At 39.9% G+C, this 22,025-nt stretch overlaps 1 protein-coding gene and 1 non-coding gene across 6 annotated transcripts in view; one reads left to right on the top strand and one right to left on the bottom strand.

Annotated features, from left to right (window-relative positions):
• Positions 1-22,025, top strand: part of SIK3 (SIK family kinase 3) — a 243,572-nt gene that overhangs the window by 12,060 nt on the left and 209,487 nt on the right. The window lies entirely within an intron of this gene.
• Positions 20,558-20,662, bottom strand: LOC115526588. Its single transcript, XR_003972648.1, has one exon. It is a non-coding gene; the product is annotated as a U6 spliceosomal RNA (small nuclear RNA).

Below are 22,025 nucleotides of genomic sequence, written 5' to 3'. Positions count from 1 at the left end.
AATCGAATTTGAGCGTGGTTCTTTCGGATCTCCCTAAAGGGTTTTACATCCCTTGAGAATAAAATAACTAGTTTGAAGCGTGTCGCTCGTTGGCCCCTTGGACACATGCAGAAGGGTGGCCAGTGATTTCAGCCTGCTGCCTCTTCTGATCTCATTTTTCTTCTTCCTTTTCAGTCAGCAGCTGCATCCAGTGCCCTGATCTAATTGAGCTCTTAGTAAAAGGGGTACTGTTATACTGAGTCACAACGTCTTATATCAAGGCGGGGGGGGGGGGGGGTTAGATGTTTTTTTTTTTAGGTCAGGACTCCATCTTGGAGTTACATTAAATTTTAAAACCATATTTCAGTAGTGTTACCTAAATTTCTCTTCCTTTTCTTATGCTAGTACTTGTGTTTTCTGCTTTTTCAGCTCTTTGGGGAACCTTACTGGCCCATCAAAATTGCCTGAGGCAGTCTTTAGCAATGAATTGAGCGTTAGTGTGGAAGTCCAGGCACATGTTGGCAGATTTAATTTTTAATAGCTAGCAATTTTCTTTGGCCAAATCACTTAACCTCATGGAGCTTCCAGTTTTGTTTTTTTTTTGTATATATATATTTTAAGAGCTTTACTGAGATATAATTTACATGCTATACAATTCACTCAATTCAGTGTTTTTAGTATACTCACAGAGTTGTGCAGCCATCAGCACAATTTTAGAATGTTTTCATTCCCCTTAAAAAAAATGGCATATACCAGTTAGCAGTCATTACCCGTTTCCTCAGCCCTAAGCAACCACCAATCAGTTTTCTAGATTTGTCTCTTCTGGACATTTCATAGAAATAGAATCATACAAAATACGGCCTTTTGTGTCTGGCTTCTTTCACTTAGCATAGTGTCTTCAAGGTTCATATATGTGCTAGCAGAGATGAATGTCAGAATTCAGAATTTCATTACTTTTTATGGCCAAATAATATTTTTCTGCATGGCTAGACTGCTCTTGGTTTATCCGTTCGTGAACTGATGGGCATTTGCATTGTTTCTACTCTTTGCCTGTTGTGAGCAACGCTGTCATGAACACTCACGTACAAGTTTTCGTGTGGACAGATGTTTTTATTTCTCTCGGGTGTATATACTCAAGAGTGAAATTGCCCGATCATGTAGCTCCATCTGCAGCTTTTTGAGGAATTGCCAAACTGTTTTCCAAAATGGCTGTTCCCATTTTACATTCCCACCAGGAATCAGTGAGGGTTGTAGCTTTTCTACATCCTCACCAGAACTTTTAATCCGGCCATCCTAGTGGATATGAAGTGGTATTTCATTGTGGTTTTGATTTGCATTTTCCTAATGACTGTTGGTGTTGAGCATCTTTTCATGCACTGATTGCCGATTTGTAGATCTTTGGAGAAGTGTCTATTTAGATTTTTGCCTGTATTTTTGTTGGGTTATTTGTCTTTTTGTTGTTGAGTTGTAAGAATTCCTTACGTATTCCGGATACAAGTTCTTTATCAGATGATTTACAAATATTTTCTCCCTTTTTTTGGGTTGTCTTTTCACTTCCTTGATGATTTTGTTAGTAGCACAAAAGTTTTTAATTTTGATGTGCTTGTTTCTTTCTTTTTTAATTTTTTAAAATGTTTTTATTTATTTTTGAGAGACAGAGAGTGAGCATGGGGGAGGAGCAGAGAGAGATGGAGACATGGAATCCAAAGCAGGGTCCAAGCTCTGAGCTGTCAGCACAGAGCCTGACACGTGGCTCGAACTCATGAACCATGAGATCATGACCTGAGCTGAAATCGGACACTGAACTGACTGAGCCACCCAGGCACCTCTGATGCACTCGTTTCTTAATTTGTAAGGTTATTCTAACTCTGAAATTATATGCTCTGTTGTGAATATTTTCTTCTATTTTTTCTCATTCTCTTCCTTTCTCCTACTTTCAAATAGTTCTCCCTTTTCCAGGACATTTTGTAGCCTCAAAGACTGTTTAAAAACATCCGTGTATCTATCTGATACATGTGTCTTATGAAATAATCAAACTTTACAAGTATATGACATAGGAAGTAGTAGTTCCCTTTCTCCAGAGAAAAGAGAGAGAGAGAGAGAGAGAGAGAGAGAGAGAGAGAGCAAGCAGTGGAGAGGGACAGAGGGACAGAGGGGGAAAGAGAGAATCTTAAACAGGCTCCATGCCTACCTAGCGTGGAGCCTGATGTGGAGCTCGATCCCAAGACCCTGGGATCATGACCTGAGCTGGAATCAAGAGTCAGATGCTCAACTGACTGGGCCACCCAGGAGCCCCATCGTTAACTTTTTATAACCAGATTTTCCTATTCACGTGTTAACATTTTATGTTTTTTTTTTTTTTTATTAAAAAGGGATCATACCACACATCCAGTTTGTTATTTATTTTTTAACTTGAATAATATATCTCTGATATTCTCCCGTGTTAGTACATTTTGCTCTAGTTTCAATCTTTTTAATGGCTGCCGAGTATTCCATTTTATGGATACACTACAATTTATTTAAGTTATACCCTATTGATAGATTTAATGTTGTTCCCAGCTTTTATTATTTTTTATTACAAATTATATCTGTTAGCCTCTCTGGACATGTATATTTGCACACTTATGCTAGTGTTTCTATTTCATTTATTGCTTTGCATAATTTAATACTCAAAAGACTCAGACTTAATTTTTAAAAATAAAAATGTTAAATGCATTTTTATCGGGTCCAGCTTAGAGTAGAGGTCCCAAAAGTTATGTTTTCTTTTCCATTTTGATACATACGGTGCTAGGATCTCCTTTTGAAACTAGGTTCTTCATTCTCGCAGTAATTTAATACAGTAATTCACTAGAAGAGGGATGCCTGCTTCGAAGTATGAATGCTTCAGGTTTTACACGTTGCCAAACTGCCCTCCAAGAAAGGCCAAGCTAATTCACTGCACTCAAGAGTGTACCACAGTGCTCTCTCTGTTCTCTTTAACATTGGCAACCAGCCACCTTTTTAGAGAGCCAATCTGACAGGTAAAAAAATATTATTTTAGTTTATACTTATTCATTAGCAAATTATTTAATTTGCTGCTTGGCCATTTGTATTTTCTTATTGGAATTGTTTGTGTCCTTTGTCTACTTTTCTTTTCTTTTTTAAATGTTTATTTATTTTTGAGAGAGAGAGGGAGACTGAGAATCTGAAGCAGCCCGAGGCTTAAGCCTGAGGTGGGGCATGAACTCATGATCCCTCAAACTCACAATCTGTGAGATCATGACCTGAACTGAAGTTGGATGCTTCACTGACTGAGCCACCTAGTTGCCCCTTTTGCCTACTTTTCTATGGGGCTTTATGGCCTTTCCTCAGTATTGTGCAATAGCTTTTTGAATATTAGGGAAATTAGTTGTCTCTTAAAATTTTACAGATTATGTTTTTGGGTTTGTCATTTGGATTTATGTGTGTAGTCAGGTTTTCCTGTTTTTTTGCTTTACGGCTTCTCATACAGTTTCCGTTCTCATTCTAATGAAAAAAATTTTTTTACCCATTTTTTCATCGAGTACTTTGATGGCTTTATTTTATTTATTTATTTTTTTAATTTTAATTTTATTTTTTTTTCAATATATGAAATTTATTGTCAAATTGGTTTCCATACAACACCCAGTGCTCATCCCAAAAGGTGCCCTCCTCGATACCCATCACCCACCCTCCCCTCCCTCCCACCCCCCCATCAACCCTCAGTTTGTTCTCAGGATGGCTTTATTTTTAAATTTAGATCTTTGCTTAACATGGAATGTATTTTGGTGTGAACCGAATGAGAAGGGATCAGGGAATTTGCTGGAGTTGTGATTTTACATTTATTTTTGTGGTTATTAATAGCTTTCTTCTCTTGCTGGACTGTAAGCTCCTTGAGGGCAATGATTGTATAGTTTTTTTCTCCTCCCTTGTTCTTATTTTCAGTGTTGAGCACAGTGCCTGCCTCATGCCAGGCCTTCCATTTACTGAATGAATGAACCTTTTTCTCCAGATACCTAGCTTATTGTCTCATCACAGTTTCTTGAGTAATTATTTCTTTCCTGATGTCTTTCCTTTATCTATAAAATCTCCACATGCTGGTTATGTTTCTAAGCTCTTTTATTTTTTTATTTTTGATTTTTAAGTTCTTTACTTATTTATAGAGAGAGTGTGCATGTGCGGGGGCAGGGCAGAGAGAGAAGGAGAGAGAGAACACCAAGCAGGCTCTGTACTGTCAGCATGGACCCCGACACGGGGCTCGATCCCATGAACCGTGAGAATCATGATCTGAGCTGAAATCAAGAATCAGATACCCAACCAGCTGAGCCACCCAGGCACCCCTTTGAGCCTCTTTTAAGTCTTTACTTGCTTTGATACCGGGTAGCTTTAATTATTATAGCTTTATACGACTTAAAGCATATTTGGAAGGTCAGGCTCAAATATTCTTAAATATACCAGTTTGGGAAGCACCATAATCTCCGTTGCTAGCCCTTAGAAAACATTCACTTAAATTACTGATTTAAATGTTCCATCTCTTCCAAGAGGCAGCCTGCAAAGTAGAATTGGTTTGGGGGTGTTACTTATTGGAGTTTTTCTAGGATATGACATCTTTAGCTCTGACTTGACATCCTAAGTGCTTTTTAAAAACTCATTTTATAATCTTGGGTATCTCTAAAAAAAAAATAACATTTTTCTCACAATCTTTTAATGCAGAATATACAGGGAGAGGGTAGGTGGCAGAAAAGGCATCAAGAAATTGTGTTGGCACCCGGCTGACAGCAAAGCAGATAGTGGAAAAATTATTACTTACAAGTGGTGTACAGAATTCAGTTCAGTGACCTTGGTTTTCTCACCTCGTGCACGACGCACGTCTTTCCTGTGGCATGCAATATTAGATCAATTCATTGCATATGACTTGGGTGAAGTTCAGGTAACACTGCTCACGAGCCACTTTCTGTTTCTTTGGTGACTCTCCTTTTTTCTGTAAAACATTAGAAATTCTTACAGTCTGAAATAGAATATTCTCTTGGGATTTTCTGTCCCGTCGTCCTTATGCAGGAACCAACATGAGGGTCTTCTGAGTATTACAGAAGTTTAATGTCTGGGGAGTGGAGCTAATGGAATAGAGCGTACCTGTTGCAAAAGAATCCTTGCTTACTTTTCTGTTGGAACGTTATTCTAGAGCACTTTGACAAAACTCTTGATTCTAAATAATTGCTAATTTACAAGTGTATTTTAGGTGATTACCCATATTCTTTGAAAAATAAAATAGTGGTTTTGTTACGCTTAGACTTTTCCTTAATAAGCCTAACCATGGATTCTAGAAGTATTAAAGCAGAAGAATAAAGTAGGTTTGTTTGGGACCCTTAGTCTCCACCCTAGAATTAAACACCACTGAAAATAACCCTGGAATGAAGGGTTTTTGTGTGGCAGGACTAGTTGACTTACACAATTCTTCCTTTTGCAAGTTTCTGTTGGTGGAAAATGGGCTTACTTTTCTTTTAGTTGTATTCCTGACTTTTCTCAATGCCAGTCTTAACTGCGAGATTTTTAGGCAGTTAACTGTTCCAGCACACCAGTGAGCAGCTTGTTAGTAGATGTTATCTCAGGTTGATTAGGTACTCTTGAGATTTACTGTGCTTGCAAAACACCTGTCTGTGTTTGAGCTTTGCTAGGTTGTTGGCTTTTGTGTTTGACTGGAGATTTGCTCCAAAGAAAGCAAATAGCTGTTGGAAAAAGGGAGAAGGGAAAAGGAGTCAGCAATTTTCTATATGCTTTCATTGAAGAGATTTCCCAGTGAGAAAGCTCTTGTAGGCTTGACCTTTTTGCGCTGAAGTAACCCGGCATTTCATTATGTATTCCGTTGAGGTTTTGGAGCTCTGTGCCAGAAAGTGCAAACCAAGGTTGGATGTGAAAGGAATATTCAGAGGGTGAAGCTCATAGTCAACAAAGTGCTATTTCATAGGCCAGGTCCAAAAATAACCTGCTTGCCATAGGAGAGCAGCACGGAGGTAGTGCTTTTGCTGTTCTGAGCAGTGTTTTAGGTCCAGTTATGTCATCCCAGCACCATTCAAGTCAGGTTTAAGGCCATACCATTTAAGACTTAGGTTTGGGAGAATGTTCTCAGTCACTCTTACCCCATGGGAGAGTTATTTTGCAAGGTTTAGAAGGAGTGCTTTTCTGACACGTTGCAAGATATTAACATGATTTACTCTTCTCTAAATAGGGGGATGGTCTACATCATAGCCTTCTAATCGTTGAGACTCAGATTAATGGTTTGCGTGGATCCTGTGGTCGATCTGGAGTAAGTAAGAGACAGAATTTAGTGTTTGGTTCAGAAAAGCTAGCATCGGAATGGATCCCTGACCAACCCTGAAGGTTAGGAAACGTTACGGTCCAGCGGTCCCTTCTGGGGGCTTGCATTAGGACTCTAAAGGCAGTACGTTTTTGGAATTTATAAATAATTTTGAGTGTGGAAATGCACAGCACACAGACTTAAAATAAGCAGGTCAGGAAGTTTGATGAGAAGGAATAAATGAACTCTAGTCACTTGATGGCATGAGACTGTGGAAGAGAGCAGTCTGTTAGGTGGTGGTAATTGTGAAGTTGAGGCTGACCCCGGAAATGAGTTGTCAGGTGCGCTGTCACCCTCATTAATGGTTCATATTATGGCTCAGGTTTATAGTTGTGTGAAGAGATGACTTTCCAACCCCATCCGGGGCACTAGAGGTTCAAAAATTTAAAAGCTGCAGAAGAGTGAAATACAGAGAAAAGTTTCCTGCCCACACATACCCTATAACCATCCGGACCCCTTTCCCATAGGCAGTTGGTGTTATCAGTGTCTTACGCATCCTGAGATATTTTATGTGTATACGAGTAAATGTGTATCTCTATTTACTGCACCCCTCTTTAAAAACAAATTGTAGTGAATTCTACACACCAGCCTGTGTCTTTTTTCACTATTGTATCTTGAGCGTTGTTACACGTAACTATATGAGGAGCTTTCTAATTAAAAAGAAATGCTTTACGGTATTCCCGTGAAAGAATGTATCTTTTTTTTTTTTTTTTAAGTTGGTCTCCTTGTGGATGACTGTTTTTTTTTTTTTTTTTGAATCTTGTTAATGTAAATAATACTTGAGGGGTGCCTGGGTGGCTCAGTCGGTTAAGCATCCAACTCTTGATTTCAGCTCAGGTGGTGATCCTAGGATTGTGGGACCGAGCCCTGCATTGGGCTCCATTCTAAATGTAAAGCCTGCTTGAGATTCATTCTTCCTCTCCCTCTCCCTCCCCTACCCCTGCCCCTCCCTACCCCCTCTCCCTCTTCTTTTTCTTCTCCCTCTCCCCCTCTCCCCCATTCATTTGCTCCTTGTCTCTCTCTCGCTCTTCCTCAAAACAACCCCCCAAAATTAGTGGTTTTAAATAAATATGTTAGGGTTTTATATTCAAAAGTAAATGTTTTAAGTCATAGTAGAAACTTGTTATAGTTATAATAATATCTCAGATCTGTATAACATGTTTACAGATGTCATATTTGAGTCTTAACGCAATCCTGTGAGGTAAGGCCACGATTTTATCCATGAGGAAGGGGCGCCTGGGTGGCTCAGTCGGTTGGGCGGCCGACTTCGGCTCAGGTCATGATCTCCCGGTCCGTGAGTTCGAGCCCCGCGTCGGGCTCTGTGCTGACCGCTCAGAGCCTGGAGCCTGTTTCGGATTCTGTGTCTCCCTCTCTCTCTGCCCCTCCCCCGTTCGTGCTCTGTCTCTCTCTGTCTCAAAAATAAATAAACGTTAAAAAAAAAAAATTATCCATGAGGAAGTAGATATCCCTTCCGAACAGTTTTGAGCAGCAGAGGTAGCGGTAGAAGAACTAAGGTCTTCGAACTCCCATTGGTACCTTGTCACTTTACCCAAAATGGGGATGTTCCATTGGGGATGTAGGGAAGTGGTGGCAGGAGAATAATATGAAATAAACCTGGATGAGGCAAGCTTGAGAGAGAGAGAGAGAGAGAGAGAGAGAGAGATGGAGAGAGGAAGAGAGAGAGATGGAGATGTATCTGTCATTCTAAAATCAGGATCCCGTTTGCCAGGGCAGAGAGGAGCTGGGTCCGCCTCTGACAGAGACATAAAGGCGTTTAGGCACTGGCAGAACATCACGGGTTGACTGCCATCTTGGAGTGTGTTAGGAAGGTCAGCCGAAGTATGGTGGTTCTTGAGAAACTGGAGGCTTTCCGAGTTCCCTAGGATAGACTGGGGAAAACACATTGTTCAGTATCTGTTAAGGGAGTGCATTTGGGGTAGGTCATAAAACAGAAATAGGTGATAATGAAAACAGGATTTTCTCCAGACCTTAGAGTCAGGGAGGGGATGATAGTATGCTAATGGCAAGGAGATGGCTGTAAATGTTAGTCGTTTTTGGCCTCAAGACTGAGTACTGGGAGAGGGCCTTCTTCCAGAGATTAGATGAAAATACAGGAGGGCAGCTTAAGTCAGCCCACAACTGGACTAGAGAGAGTGAGAATCATGGAGGACAAAATCAGCACGATTTATGTTATTATCGTATAGTTAATAGTATTTGGAAATGTGAGCGTAGGCCTGGGTATCAGCCTCCCGTCATAATTTCCATGTGCTAAGTACTTTCCGTGTTCTTCATGCTTCATGTCATACAGGCTGACTTCTCAACAACTTTGCAAAGTGTCTGTTGTTACACCTAGTTGAGGAAACTGAGGTACAGTTAGGCAACTTGTCCACGGTCACATATCTTTTCTCTGGTAGAGCTAAAATTTCTAAGTAGGTCAGTAGGACTCCAAGACTTTTGTTCTTTCTGCCATACCAGGTGGCACTAGGCACCAAAACTGAACAATGGAATTCTAAATAACCAGAATTCTGTCACTGTCATTGTAACTGTTAATATGTAACCAGACACCTTGGCTGTTACAGATGATTTAGGCTGAAAGAGTAGAAGGAATGCCAAGGAAAAATGACCATTGGAGAGGCTAAGAACTGGCCAGACTCACTCTGAACAAGCATATAATTTAAATTGAAGTCATGCTCTTGCCGTGCATTACGTAGCTTTAAAATTCTCCAGTGTCCCCTCCCCCATTACATTGCTCTTTCTGAAGTCCTTCTCTACAGAGATGATATAGCTGCCACTGAAGACCATAGCTGGTGGTAGCCAGGACCTAGAACTTCTTGGGGTGAAAAGTCTAGGGAATCCATATACAATAATGTAATTATGAATTCTCCTATTGCGAAGTTTGAGAGAGTAAGAGTCTTCTTGACTTGATGGATTTTGAATGCTTATAAACTTTGGACTCAACTAGATTTTATTCCCCTCAAACCTTTAACATTATCCTGCAAAATATCAGAGAATACTTTCGATTTACTTGTGGCCACCATTGTAGGGGAGTGTTAGTTAATATGGGAGGTCGACAGTTTGGTGAAATAATCACTTGGAAGCTATGCTTCAGCATCAGTCACTGGCTTTTCTGCTAGGTCACCCCCCTCACCCCCCCCCCCCCAGTCTTTTGCCTTAATCATGGTGCATCTCAGGCCTTTTTGATTGCACAACTATCAAAGAAACTGACCTTAGTGATAACCCAGGCACATTTCCAGATAGTAAAAATATTTGGGGAGAGAAATCATTCATCTGCATTAGCTAGTGGTGTTAGTTCTCTGGAGAAGTGTTAGTACATTTTCCAGATTATGTCCTAGAACATCACCAAGATGACTGATCATCTTAAGGAAAATGGCCATTTGTACTGCAGTGTTCTTAAAAAGTGGAAGCACGACAGAATGTGCTTTCTGGATATGTTCATTTTAGTATTTAATATGGGATCAGTTTTATATCTCTCTTGACTGACTTTTAAAACCGTGGGTGACTTGGGTTCATTCCACCTGTTTTACTTAATTTCTCACCATCCTGTGATTCTTCCCTGTTTCATGAAATCGCCATGTTTAATCTTTCATTTAAAAAAATATTTTTTTCTGGAATGCCTCTTCTTTGTTTCCTCCCTTCTTTCCTTTTCTTCTATTTGTCCTTCTAATCATCTACCAATATTTGAGTGGCTCCTGTGTTCCAGACACTGTAGCAGGCTTTGGGATGGAGTTGTGGACACGAGGAAGACATGGTCTCTGTCCACATGAGCTTACAGTCTGTCCTGGTGTTACTGCTTCCTAACCTGCCCTGCCTTCTGGGTTGTTGTTGTTGTTTCTTCTTCTTCTTCTTCTTCTTCTTCTTCTTCTTCTTCTTCTTCTTCCTTAAAAAAACCCTTTTTTTAAAAAAATGTTTGTTCATTTTTGAGAGAGAGAGAGAGCATTAGTGGGGGAGTGGCAGAGAGAGAGGGAGACACAGAGTCTGAAGCAGGCTCCATCCAGGCTCCAAGCTGTTGGCACAGAGCCCGACGTGGGGCTCGAACCCATGAACCGTGAGATCATGACCTGAGCAGAAATCAAGAGTCAGACGCTTAACCAATGGAATCACCCAGGCACCCCTCTTCTGAGCTTTCTGTAACCCTCTTGGACTTCTTTAGCCCTTGCGGACCCGACTCTTCTGTGAGCTACACTACTTTAAATCTGATTCATGCAGTGGAGTGCTTAGTGACATCTCATACTGTGGGCTAATTGCTGAAGTGTCTTAGTCTCGTCTTACCAGCTAGAGTGTAAGTTCCTTAAAGGCAGAGCCTGTCATGTTCTTTTTTGTCGTCTACAATGCTGAGCCCAAGTCAGCAGGTGATAAAAGTGTTTTGATTCCCCCTGCCCTGCTGAATGTCCAAGTTATATTAGAGGTCATTGTGAAGATTATGCTTTAAAAAAAAAATTTTTTTTTTAATTCTTCCCAGTTGTTTGCCTAAATTTGCTGTTTATCTTAATCGTGCTGCAAATGAATGAAGATGGCCCCACTGATTCACTGTGTGCATTTATATTGTTTACCAGTAGAGAGTTTGTATGTGAGCTGATTATTGCACACCTTCTTGTCTGGCTCCCCTTGTGCTTAATGAGGGATGAAATTCATGGCTAAGGAATGGAGCTAACCTATTGTTGATCTCTTAGCACTGTGCCTGTAATCTGTTAGGCTTAAATGGCCTACCAACTATTAACTCACTTAAAATGGGAAGCTGACCATGTAGTAACTTAAAATTTAAAATTGAGCTCCTCCAAAAGTTTAATAGGAATGGAAAGTAATCTTTTAATGGGGGCCTACAAAACTTACATTTATATGATATTAGAGCTCAAAACTTCCTGAGTAGTAAGTGAAATATGGCAACGTAACTGTGAAGGAAGGAGGCTGGACCACTGAATTAGATGCTTTTTTTCTGAATGTGTCAAAAGCGCTGAGGTAATGGCACTTCAGTGCTGGGAATGAGAAGGAATATTTTCTTATAGAGCGGGAGAGCAGAGGGTACTGGGAAAGGGAAATGCTCGTCTGCCTACACCTAAAAATGAAGAAGATGAGTGTATTAAATTGGAGGACCATGGAGCTGGAGAAAAGGAAACACTTTTACTCTTGAAGTAATCGTGGTTCCTGACTTGAACAAACCGCTGATAAAAGAATCACGTGACAATAGGGAGATTTGAACACTGACCAGATATTTGATGTCAAGGAATTAGGATCTTTTCAGGTGAGATGAGGATTGTCGTGGTTTTATCGTGGTTCTCCCCATGGGTGCAAGCTCAGGGAATTCCTAAACTTATTCCCCACACTCCCCTTTTAGAAATACATATGGAAGTACAAAAGGATGAGATAATAGTATAATATCTGGGGTCTGCTGGGGAGAGGAAGAAGTGGTCAGGAGTCTAGATTCCAGTGGCCTCTTATTTATAATTGTTGTGGCTAGCTGATGGGTCCAGCAGGATCATTATCCTGTTTCTCTCCACTTAAGAGTTTCCATAATAAAAACAAAGAAAAAAGAACTCCACAAAAAACCAAAACACCTAGCAATTTAGAGGTAGAAGCATCAGACACAGCCCTCTGCCTTCTTCCAGCTGGACTCCCCAGATTCCTGCCAGTGCTGCCCGAGTGGGGTGCAGTGCAGATTTCTGCCCTCTCACGTGTGAGCCCGTCTGTAATGCAGCACCACTGAGAGAGTGGCAAGTGTGGCGTGTTACGACAGAGGCCATTCTGTCCATGAGGCTCATCGCTTTTTATAGGGAAAGATACATCTAAGGCTCCAAAAGCAAAATCTAATTAGAGAATAGGAAAATGTGGAGTAAAATCGAATGCTGTATTTTATAGTGCTGAGTGGGCACTGGAAATTCAGAGAATGGAAACGAACACTGGATTAAGGAGAAGCACATTTTTTTTTTTTTTTTTTTTTTAAAGGACAAGCAAAGTTTGTATTAGGCCAGTGGACTTTGGGATCACCTTTAAACAAAGTATAAGAGTTGGATTGCCTCCAGGAGTATGGAGGCAGCTTGTCCAAGGAAGGAACATATTATGTTTGGGGAGAGTAGATGAATTTGGATTGGTATATTTATTTAATTAATTAATTAATTTGAAAAATATTTATTTCTTTAAGCAATGTCTACTCCCAGTGTGGGGTTTGAACTCATAACCTTGAGATCAAGAGTCACATGCTCTTGTGACTGAGCCAGCCAGGTGTCCCTTATTTTATTTTATTTTATTTTATTTTATTTTATTTTATTTTATTTTATTTTATTATTTATTTTTTTAAGTTTATTTATTTATTTTTGAGAGAGAGAGAGAGAGAGAGAGAGAGAGAGAGAGAACAAGCTGGGGAGAGACAGAGAGAGAGGGAGACAAAGAATCTGAAACAGGCTCCAGGCTCTGAGCTGTCAGCACAGGGCCCGATGTGGGGCTTGAACCCACGAACCACGAGATCATGACCAGAGCTGAAGTCAGATGCTTAACCGACTGAGCACCCAGGCACCGTTATTTTTATTTTTTAAATAAATTTCTACACCCAATGTGGGGCTCAAACTTACAACCCCAAGATCAAGAGTCACATGTTCTACTGAGTGAGGCAGCCAGGCACCCCTGGATTGGTATAATTTAGATAAATGGGATGGGGTGGGTTCATAAAGGACATGATTTTTTAGCTGAGGCATTTGGACTTGGTCTTATGGGCTATTTGGAGCCATTTGTGGGTTGGGGAGCCATTTTTAACTCTTAAGGTTAAAATTATTTATTATTATTTGATTTGATGATAATGTAGTGTATTCTAAGTCACATGCTTTTGCACAGAGAATATAACTTGACTGTATAATTTAAAAATTCTTTTTCACAAAAGTTCTCTATTTTTGTAGTGCCCCAAAGGGCCATTCAGGGACCAGAATTAATATTTTTATTTTTAAAAAGGGAGGGACATTGAGGCCCTCAGAGTTAGTGACCTTCATAAAGTGTGAGTGAGTCAACAACAGATCTGGGTTCAGATATGGTATATTGGGTTCTGAGCTCCTTCTGTGTGCTTTACTTGTATTAAAGTAATTGTTTTCCATATGACTAAAGCCAGTCATGTTAGAAATGTTTTAATTTGAGATGTGTGGTACATATAGGTAATGTTGACTTTAGGCATTTCCTGCCTTTTCTTAACTACCTTCTTCCTGGGAATTTATATATTTTTTGGCTCTTTATTTTTTTATGTGGCTCAGCCAGTTTTTTCCAGCAGATCAAGACCCAGCACTTCATTTATCCCGTCCTGCCAGTTTGTCAGGTGGTAGTTTGATGGCCATTGATAAATCTGCTCTGTGTAGTGTTCTGCTCTGAACTCATGCTTCTAATTGCTTCTACTGTATAGCCTGCTTCCCCTCCACCCTGTAGTTTATAAAATGGGATAATAATCCCAGCCTTTTTTGAGATTCTTTGTAAGAGTATCAGAGATTTGAAACTAATCTACCAGAAGGTACTATAAACATCTTAAGAAACAGTGTATTTCATGGATTTTCCCCCTGAAATAATGTTTTAATATTTGTAATCAACTTGGTTAAGACATAATTTGCATACAAGGGAATTGACCATTTTAAGTATTCAATTTGCCTTTTGGCCAGCCATGTGATGCCCACACCATCAGCATGTAGTATAGCCATGTAATGACCACACCATCAACATGTAGAAGTTCTCCGTTATCCCCAAAAGTTCTTTTAGTGCCCTTTGCATTCATTCCCACCTCCTCTAACCCCAGACAACCCCTAATTTGCTGTCAGCATAGGTTGTCTTTGCCTATTCTGGAATTTCATGTAAGTGACTTTAACCAGGACATATCACCATCCTGTGTTTAAGATTCATTCACTGCACATATCAGATAAAGGGTTAGTATCCAAAATATATAAAGAACTTATCAAACTCAACACCCAAAAACCAAATAATCCAGTGAAGAAATGGGCAAAAGACATGAATAGACACTTCTCCAAAGAAGACATCCAGATGGCCAACCGACACATGAAAAAATGCTCCACATCACTCATCATCAGGGAAATACAAACCAAAACCACAATGAGATATCACCTTACACCTGTCAGAATGGCTGACATTAACAATTCAAGCAACAACAGATGTTGGTGAGGATGTGGAGAAAGAGGATCTCTTTTGCACTGGTGGTGGGAATGCAAGCTGGTGCAGCCACTCTGGAAAACAGCATGGAGGTTCCTTAAAAAAAACTAAAAATAGAACTACCTTATGACCCAGCAATTGCACTACTAGGCATTTATCCAAGAGAGACAGGTTTGCTGTTTTGAAGGGACACATGCACCCCCATGTTTTTAGGAGCACCATCAACAATAGCCAAAGGATAGAAAGAGCCCAAATGTCCATCGATGGAGGAATGGATAAAGATGATGTGGTATATATATATATATATATATATATATACACACACACACACACACACACACAATGGAGTATTACTCAGCAATCAAAAAGAGTGAAATCTTGTCATTTGCAACTACGTGGATGGAACTGGAGGGTATTATGCTAAGCGAAATTAGTCAGAGAAAGACAAATATCATATGACTTCACTCATGTGAGAACTTTAAGACACCGAACAGGTGAACGTAAGGGAAGGGAAACAAAAATAATATGAAACCAGGGAGGGGGACAAAACAGAAGAGACTCATAAATATGGAGAACAAACTGAGGGTTGCTGAAGGGAGTGGGGAGGGGGGATGGGCTGAATGGGTAAGGGGCATTAAGGACTCTACTCCCGAAATCACTGTTGCACTATATGCTAACTAATTTCGATGTAAATTAAAAAAAAAAAGATTCATTCACTGTTGTTGTCTGTACATCTGTATGGTAGTTTGTTACTTTTCATTGCTGAGTGGTGTATCTGAGTAGTGTTACATTGTGTGGGCATAAGAGGATTAGGTTATGTATTTCTCTGTTGATGAACACGTGAATTGTTTCTAGTTTTTGGCCATTATGAATAAAGCTGCTGGAAACTTGATGTGGAACTTTGGGTAGACTTAGGTTTTCATTTCTCTTGGGTAAACACCTTGGAGCAGGACCACTGGGTCATAAAACCAAGTTATATGACCATAACCATATGATAGGTGTGTGTTTAGCATTTTAAGAAACTGCCAAATTATCTTCCAAAGTGGCTGTGTAATGTTACGTTCTGTCTGGCAGTATCTGAGGGTTCTAGTTGCTCCATATCCTCACCAGTGCTAGGGTGAGAAAATGTTAGCCATTCTCATAGCTGTAGATGCTGTCTTGTGCTTTAAATTTACATTTTCCCAATGACTAAGGATACTGACATCTTTCCATGTGCTTGTCAGCTGTGTATCTTTGGTGAAGTGCTTGTTCAAATCTTTTGGTTTTTTTAAGCTTATTTAGTTTTTGAGAGAGAGAGAGAGAGAGAGCAAGCAGGGGAAGGGCAGAGGGAGAGGGACAGAGAGAATGCTAAGTAGGCTCCATGCTGCCAGTACAGAGCCTGACATGGGACTTGAACCCACGAACCACGAGAGCATGACCTGAGCCAAAATTAAGAGTCGGACACTTAACTGACTGAGCCACACAGGTGCCCCACTAGTTCAAATCTTTTGCCTGTTTTTAAAAATTGGGTTGTTTGTTTTTTTATTTAATGTTGAGTTTTGAGAATTCTTTATTCTGGACACACATCATTTGTCAGATACATGCTTTGCAAAGATTTGCTTCCATTCTGTGGCTTATCTTTCCATCCCCTCAACAGTGTCTTGTATTTATTTCTGAAATGCTTTATTTATTTTTGAGAGTGAGAGAGTGTGAGTAGGGGAGGGGCAGAGAGAGAGGGGGACAGAGGGTCCAAAGTGGGCTCTATGCCGACAGCCACAAGCCCAATGTGGGCTTCGAAGTCAACTGACCGAGCCACCCAGGCACCCCAACAGTGTCTTTTAAAAGCGAGAGCTTTTATTTTGAATTCCAGTTGATCCATTTGTTCTTTTATGAATTGTGTTTTTGGAATTTAGTCCTTATCCTATCTTTTCATTTTTTAAAGTAATAAAGTCATTTGTCAGAGCAAGGCAAGAAGTCAAACCATATTTCATTTTTATGTCGGGTAAGAATCACTAGAGACAAATTATTTTCTGTGGGATCGATTTTTGAATTTTCTCTAGAACAAGGTTTCTAGCAATTAAAAGTCAAATGCAGTTCAGATACGTTACTTCATAATAGTTTGAGTGCTTCCAAGGAACTCAGTTTGTAAGCTGTTTAGTTACTAATTACCCATCCTTTTCTGTGGAAAGAACTTAAGTTCTATTTTAAGGTGACCTTTTTTTCTGAAGGGGCTGTTGTTGGTAGAAGATGTGGGTTGTAGCTAATGATCATAAAGTTCGTTGTGAGAACTTCCTCAATCATATTGTTAATCCTAATTTGTGGCAGTGTTTATCAGTAAAAAGAAATGTAAGCTATTGTTAAATACTGAACTACTACTGAGGGTAAAATGCCTTGTAGCTAAATTTCTTCAAGAGTGAAGAAAAAGGAGTTAAGATCAGGACACAATAAATAGTATGCTGTTTCCATTTAAAATACTTCAAGAGATAATTACAAAGGCATTGGGGTCTATGATTTTTGGTCTCTCTCTGATGATAATGAAGTGTGTTATAGATTGGATAAAACAAGCCCTCGGAGCTGTTTAAAAAATGTTTTTGGTAGTTACTGACAAATTACAAGAGGAAGGTTACGTCTCAGCGCAGAGGTGATTTCAACACTAAAAATAATAAAGGACTTTGACCTTAGTTTTGAGTCTGCTTTCTCTTGACCTGTTTCTCTACGAATTAAAAAAAATTTTTTTTAACGTTTATTTATGTTTGACACAGAGTATGAGCAGGGGAGGGGCAGAGAGAGAGGGAGACAGAATCCGAAGCAGGCTTCAGGCTCTGAGCTGTCAGCACAGAGCCTGACGCGGGACGCAAACTCAGAAGCCACGAGACCAGGACCTGAGCCAGCGTCAGAAGCTCAACCGACTGAGCCACCCAGGCGCCCTTCTTTCCATGAATTCTTAACGCTGCACTCTTATCGCACACTTTTCCTGGACCTTCGTGTTACCATGCTCACTGGCAAAGTTATCAGTGCACCTGAAGAGCTGTTTTTGTTTTTGTTTTGACTGAATACAAGACACTGAGTGTGCAATTTCTAACATTACTGACAAGGCCTTTCTCTTAAAAGGTGAGGAATCTTAAGAACCTTAAGAATTTAAGATCTGGGTATGCTGTCCTCCTGAATATTTCTTTCTTGCTTGCTTTTTTTTTTTTTTTTAACTTTATTTATTTTGAGAGAGGAAGAGAGAGAGAGAGGGAGAGAAAATGGGGCAGAGAGAGACCGAGAATCCCAAGCAGGCTCCGTGCTGTCAGCACAGAGCCCAAATGTGGGGCTCGAACTCACAAACCGTGAGATCATGACCTGAGCCGAAACCAAGAGTCAGACGCTTAACTGACTGAGCCACCCAGGTGCCTTCTGGTCATTTCTCTTTACTCACATCTTTATTAGTAAATCAGGCCAGAGAGATCGTTTACCTTTTGAAAAAAAGAAACTAGATGCCGCAGTTTGTTTTGGTTGCAAGTATCTGGACAGCTGAATTTCGATTGAGCAGTGATGCTGCCCTGAGTAGTGGGGTGCTCTAGAAACTGAGAGACCTTGCCTGCTACCTGTGTGGTGGGAGATAATGAGTCTCTTCTTGCCTTTGTGGGGAATGCCACCCCTCACTCACTTATGGTTTCATTGTAGTTACATTCAGATCTTCTGAGATACGGCTACTGATGGTTTTAGCTTAAACATGTTTGAGTGACAGTTTTAGGGAAAGGGGAGTGTGTTCTGTTCCAAGGACGGGCAGTTTTACTCTATGACTTTAATAAATTCATGTCCAGTGATGTGAAGAATAGTACTGGGGAGACCCACATATAATACATTTTGTTAAGTATAAGTAGTAAAAACAAACAAAAAAACCCCAAAACCCTCTGAGTCGTGGTTCATTATAGCAGCTGAAAATTTTAAATACGTTGTAAGAAACCAGTGAAGCTAGTTTCTGATTCATCCAGAGTGAAATAATTTAATATTCTAACTTTAGCAAAGGCAACTAAAAAGCAAACCTGAACCACTTTATGTGCTTTCGATATGTAGGAATGTTTTTTTCATCTTTTCTCATATGTTTTACTTCTTAGTCATTTACTTCCAGTAGTTTCAAATTGGTTGAGGGAATTAAGGTGGTAACCGAGTCCCTACAGTACAAGATTTTCCTGCTGTGTACGTGAACCACTTTTTCTGGAAAAACCCTTCCACTGGCCGTCTTCTCAAGGGCATTTACTTCTCTACCCTTAGTGATTTGAGGGCTGAAGCCTGTGTTTAGTCAGAGATGACAAATGGCTCAATTTTTTTTTTTTTTCCCTAGTTTGGTGACCGAGAAATGATTCAGAATTGAAACTGAAGTGAATATGGAGTTACTTGCAGTTACCCTTAAACAGTTGCTGTCTGTTACTATTAGGCGTATTTTGGACATGTGGTTTCCATTTCGATATTCTGTGTTACGTTGCTAAATTTCTTGCCTGGTTTAGACACTTTGCTTTTGAAATTAGGTTGGACGTAGCTTTGAACAGAGGGCCACTGGAAATTGAACATTGTGGTCCATTTGGGGAGGAGAAGTTGGCATAGTTTTACCTCAAGGATTCTTAGGAAACTTTTGATAACAAAAATATATTTTCCAAATGTTACAAGCTTAGGGAGTTAAGTACTTATTGAGAAAACCAGGAAGCTTGTGATTCCTATGAAAATATTGGCCTTTTAAGCTAAGACTATCACTCACTACTTGTTCCTTTCATAATTGAACGAAGGTAAGTTTAAAAAAGAGCAGGTTCTTTGTTTGGAGTGCAGTTTACAGCAATTAATTAATTAATTTATTTATTTATTTTTAAAAATTTTTAATGTTTATTTTTGAGAGAGAGAGAGCACAAGTGGGGAGGGGCGGAGAGAGAGGGAGACACAGAATCCGAAGCAGGCTCCAGGCCCTGAGCTGTCAGCACAGAGCCCGACGCGGGGCTCGAACCCACGAACTGTGAGTTCATGACCTGAGCTGAAGTCAGACACTTAACTACTGAGCCACCCAGGCACCCCAGTTTATAGCAATTTATAAAGAAAAAAGCAAAATGCTTTTTCCATTCCTGATTTTACACTCTAGAGATAAGCACTAATATCTGTTTAGCATATGTTTTGTATCTTTGGCTGTGCACATGCAAATATTTATAGGTAGATTTTAGGGGTTTATTTTATTTTTAAAGCATATTGATTGACTGACTGATCGATTGATTGATTGAATGAGAGAGAGTGCACAAGAGAGGGGCAGAGGGAAAAAGAGAGTCCCAGGCAGGCTCCACACTCAGCACAGAGCCCAACATGAAGCTCGATCCCACAACCCTGGGATCATGACCTGAGCCGAAATCGAGAGTGGGCGCTCAACAGACTGAGCCACAGGCGCCCCTTTAGGGATTTATTTTATTTTGTGCTATTGCAGCTTTTGTAATTTAGTCTTTTTACATATGAGTGTATAAAATCTATTTTATTTCCCCACCTCCAGTTTTCTGTTAGCTTTTTCTTTTTAATGTTTATTTTTTGAGGGGGTGGGGAGGGTAAGAGAGCATGGGAGAGAGGCAATCCCAAGCAGGCTCTGCGTTGTCGATGTGGGGCTCGATCCCGTGAATCGTGAGATCGTGGCCTGAGCCAAAATCAAGAGTCAGACAGATGGTTAACGGACCGAGCCACACCGACGCCCCTCTCTTAGTTTTTTTGAAAGATTATTATTTATTTTCTTCTTCATGCGTCAGACCTTTGAAAAGTCATAAGGGGAGCACGTGGGTGGCCCAGTTGTTTAAGCATCCAGCCCTCGATTTCGGCTCAGATCATGATTCCAGGGTCATGGGATCGAGCTCTGAGTAGGGCTCTTGCTGAGCTTGGAGCCTGCTGAAGATTTTCTCTCCCCCTCTCTCCCTCTGCCCCTCACCACTCACTCTCTCTCTCTCTCAAAACACAAAAAGAAAAAGAAAAAAGTCCTATAAGGTTATTAATGCTTTGCTCAGTATTTTCTTTCATAGCATTTGTCTTAACTTTTAACTTTTGTGCTTTTTCTTGTTATTTGAAAGATTTTATTTATTATTACATGTCTTTATAAAAAATGCAGATTGCTTCATGAATTTGTGTGTCACCCCCATGCAGGGGCCGTGCTCATCCTCTGAATTGTTTCAGTTTTGGTATATGTGCTGCCGAGGTGAGCACTAAAAGGTTTTGTTTTTTTTTTTTTAAACTGTAGATTCAGTATGACTTCTGGGTTTTATAGTATCCTCAGGAGAGGTATACTTAGGAGTTTTATGGTATCCTATTTGAACATTAAAAATACTCTAGGGGCGCCTGGGTGGCTCAGTCAGTTAAGAGTCTGCTTTCAGCTCAGGTCATGATCTCATGGTTTGTGAGTTTGAGCCCCGTATCGGGCTGTCTGCTCCCAGCGTAGAGCCTGCCTTAGGCCCTCTGTCCCCCTCTCTCTGCTCCTCCCCCACTTGCACTCTCTCTCTGTCTCTCTCAAAATAAATAAACTTAAAAAATATATTCCATATTTTCTCTTAGTGCTTTGTAAATTTATTTTTAATATTCAGGTATTTAATCCACTTGGAATATATTTTCAGTATAATGTGAGATAAGGATCTGGATTTTCAAAAAAAGTATTGGTAGCCAGTTGTCCTAATAATTTGTTACTTATATACTTATTTGAAACTCTCTTGTTAACATATACCCTTTCTTATTTATTTAATTTATTTAAAAAGATTTTATTTACAAGTAATCGCGATACCAGACATGGGGCTTGAACTCACATCCCTGAGATCAAGAGTCACATGCTCCACTGACTGAGCTAACCAGGCACCTCTCAACATATATTCTTGATAAAGAGTACTTATCTGTGTATGTGTACTGCATGTTTTAATTACTGTGACTTTAGAGAATGTTTCAAAATTTTCTTTTACAGTTGATTCTCCCTCTCTTCTTAAAGGTAGACTAATCATAATCATCAGCGAATAATAATTTGAACTCTCCCAATGTTTATGCTCTTTTTTTAGTGACAACGTTGAAGAATAGTTATGATGATAATAATACCACCTAATATAGTGCTTCTCAATTTTATATGCATAGAAGTTACCTGAGGGATCTTATTAAAATGCATATTTAAGCAATTGCGCTACTAGGTGTTTACCGAAGAATACCAATTCGAAGGGATACATGCACCCTGATGTTTATTGTAGCACTATCTACAATAGTCAAATTATGCAAACAGCCCAAGTGTCCATTGACTGATAAATGGATAAAGAAGATGTGGCACACACACATGCACAGATGGTCACACACACACACACACACACACACACACACACACACACACTGGAATATTACTCGGGCATAAAAAAAGAACGACATCTTACCATTTGCAATGACATGGATGGAGCTAGAGAGTATGATGCTAAGTGAAATAAGTCAGAGAAAGACAACTACCATACGATTTCACTCATGTGGAATTTAAGAAGCAAAACAAACAAAGGGGAAAAAGAAAGAGGGAGGGTGGCAAAGCAAGAAACAGACTCTTAACTATAGA

Source organism: Lynx canadensis, chromosome D1 (genome assembly GCF_007474595.2).
Source record: "Lynx canadensis isolate LIC74 chromosome D1, mLynCan4.pri.v2, whole genome shotgun sequence".
Lineage (NCBI taxonomy): Eukaryota > Metazoa > Chordata > Mammalia > Carnivora > Felidae > Lynx > Lynx canadensis.
Note: the sequence above shows the minus strand (reverse complement) of the source record. Positions and strands in the feature narration are given on the sequence as shown.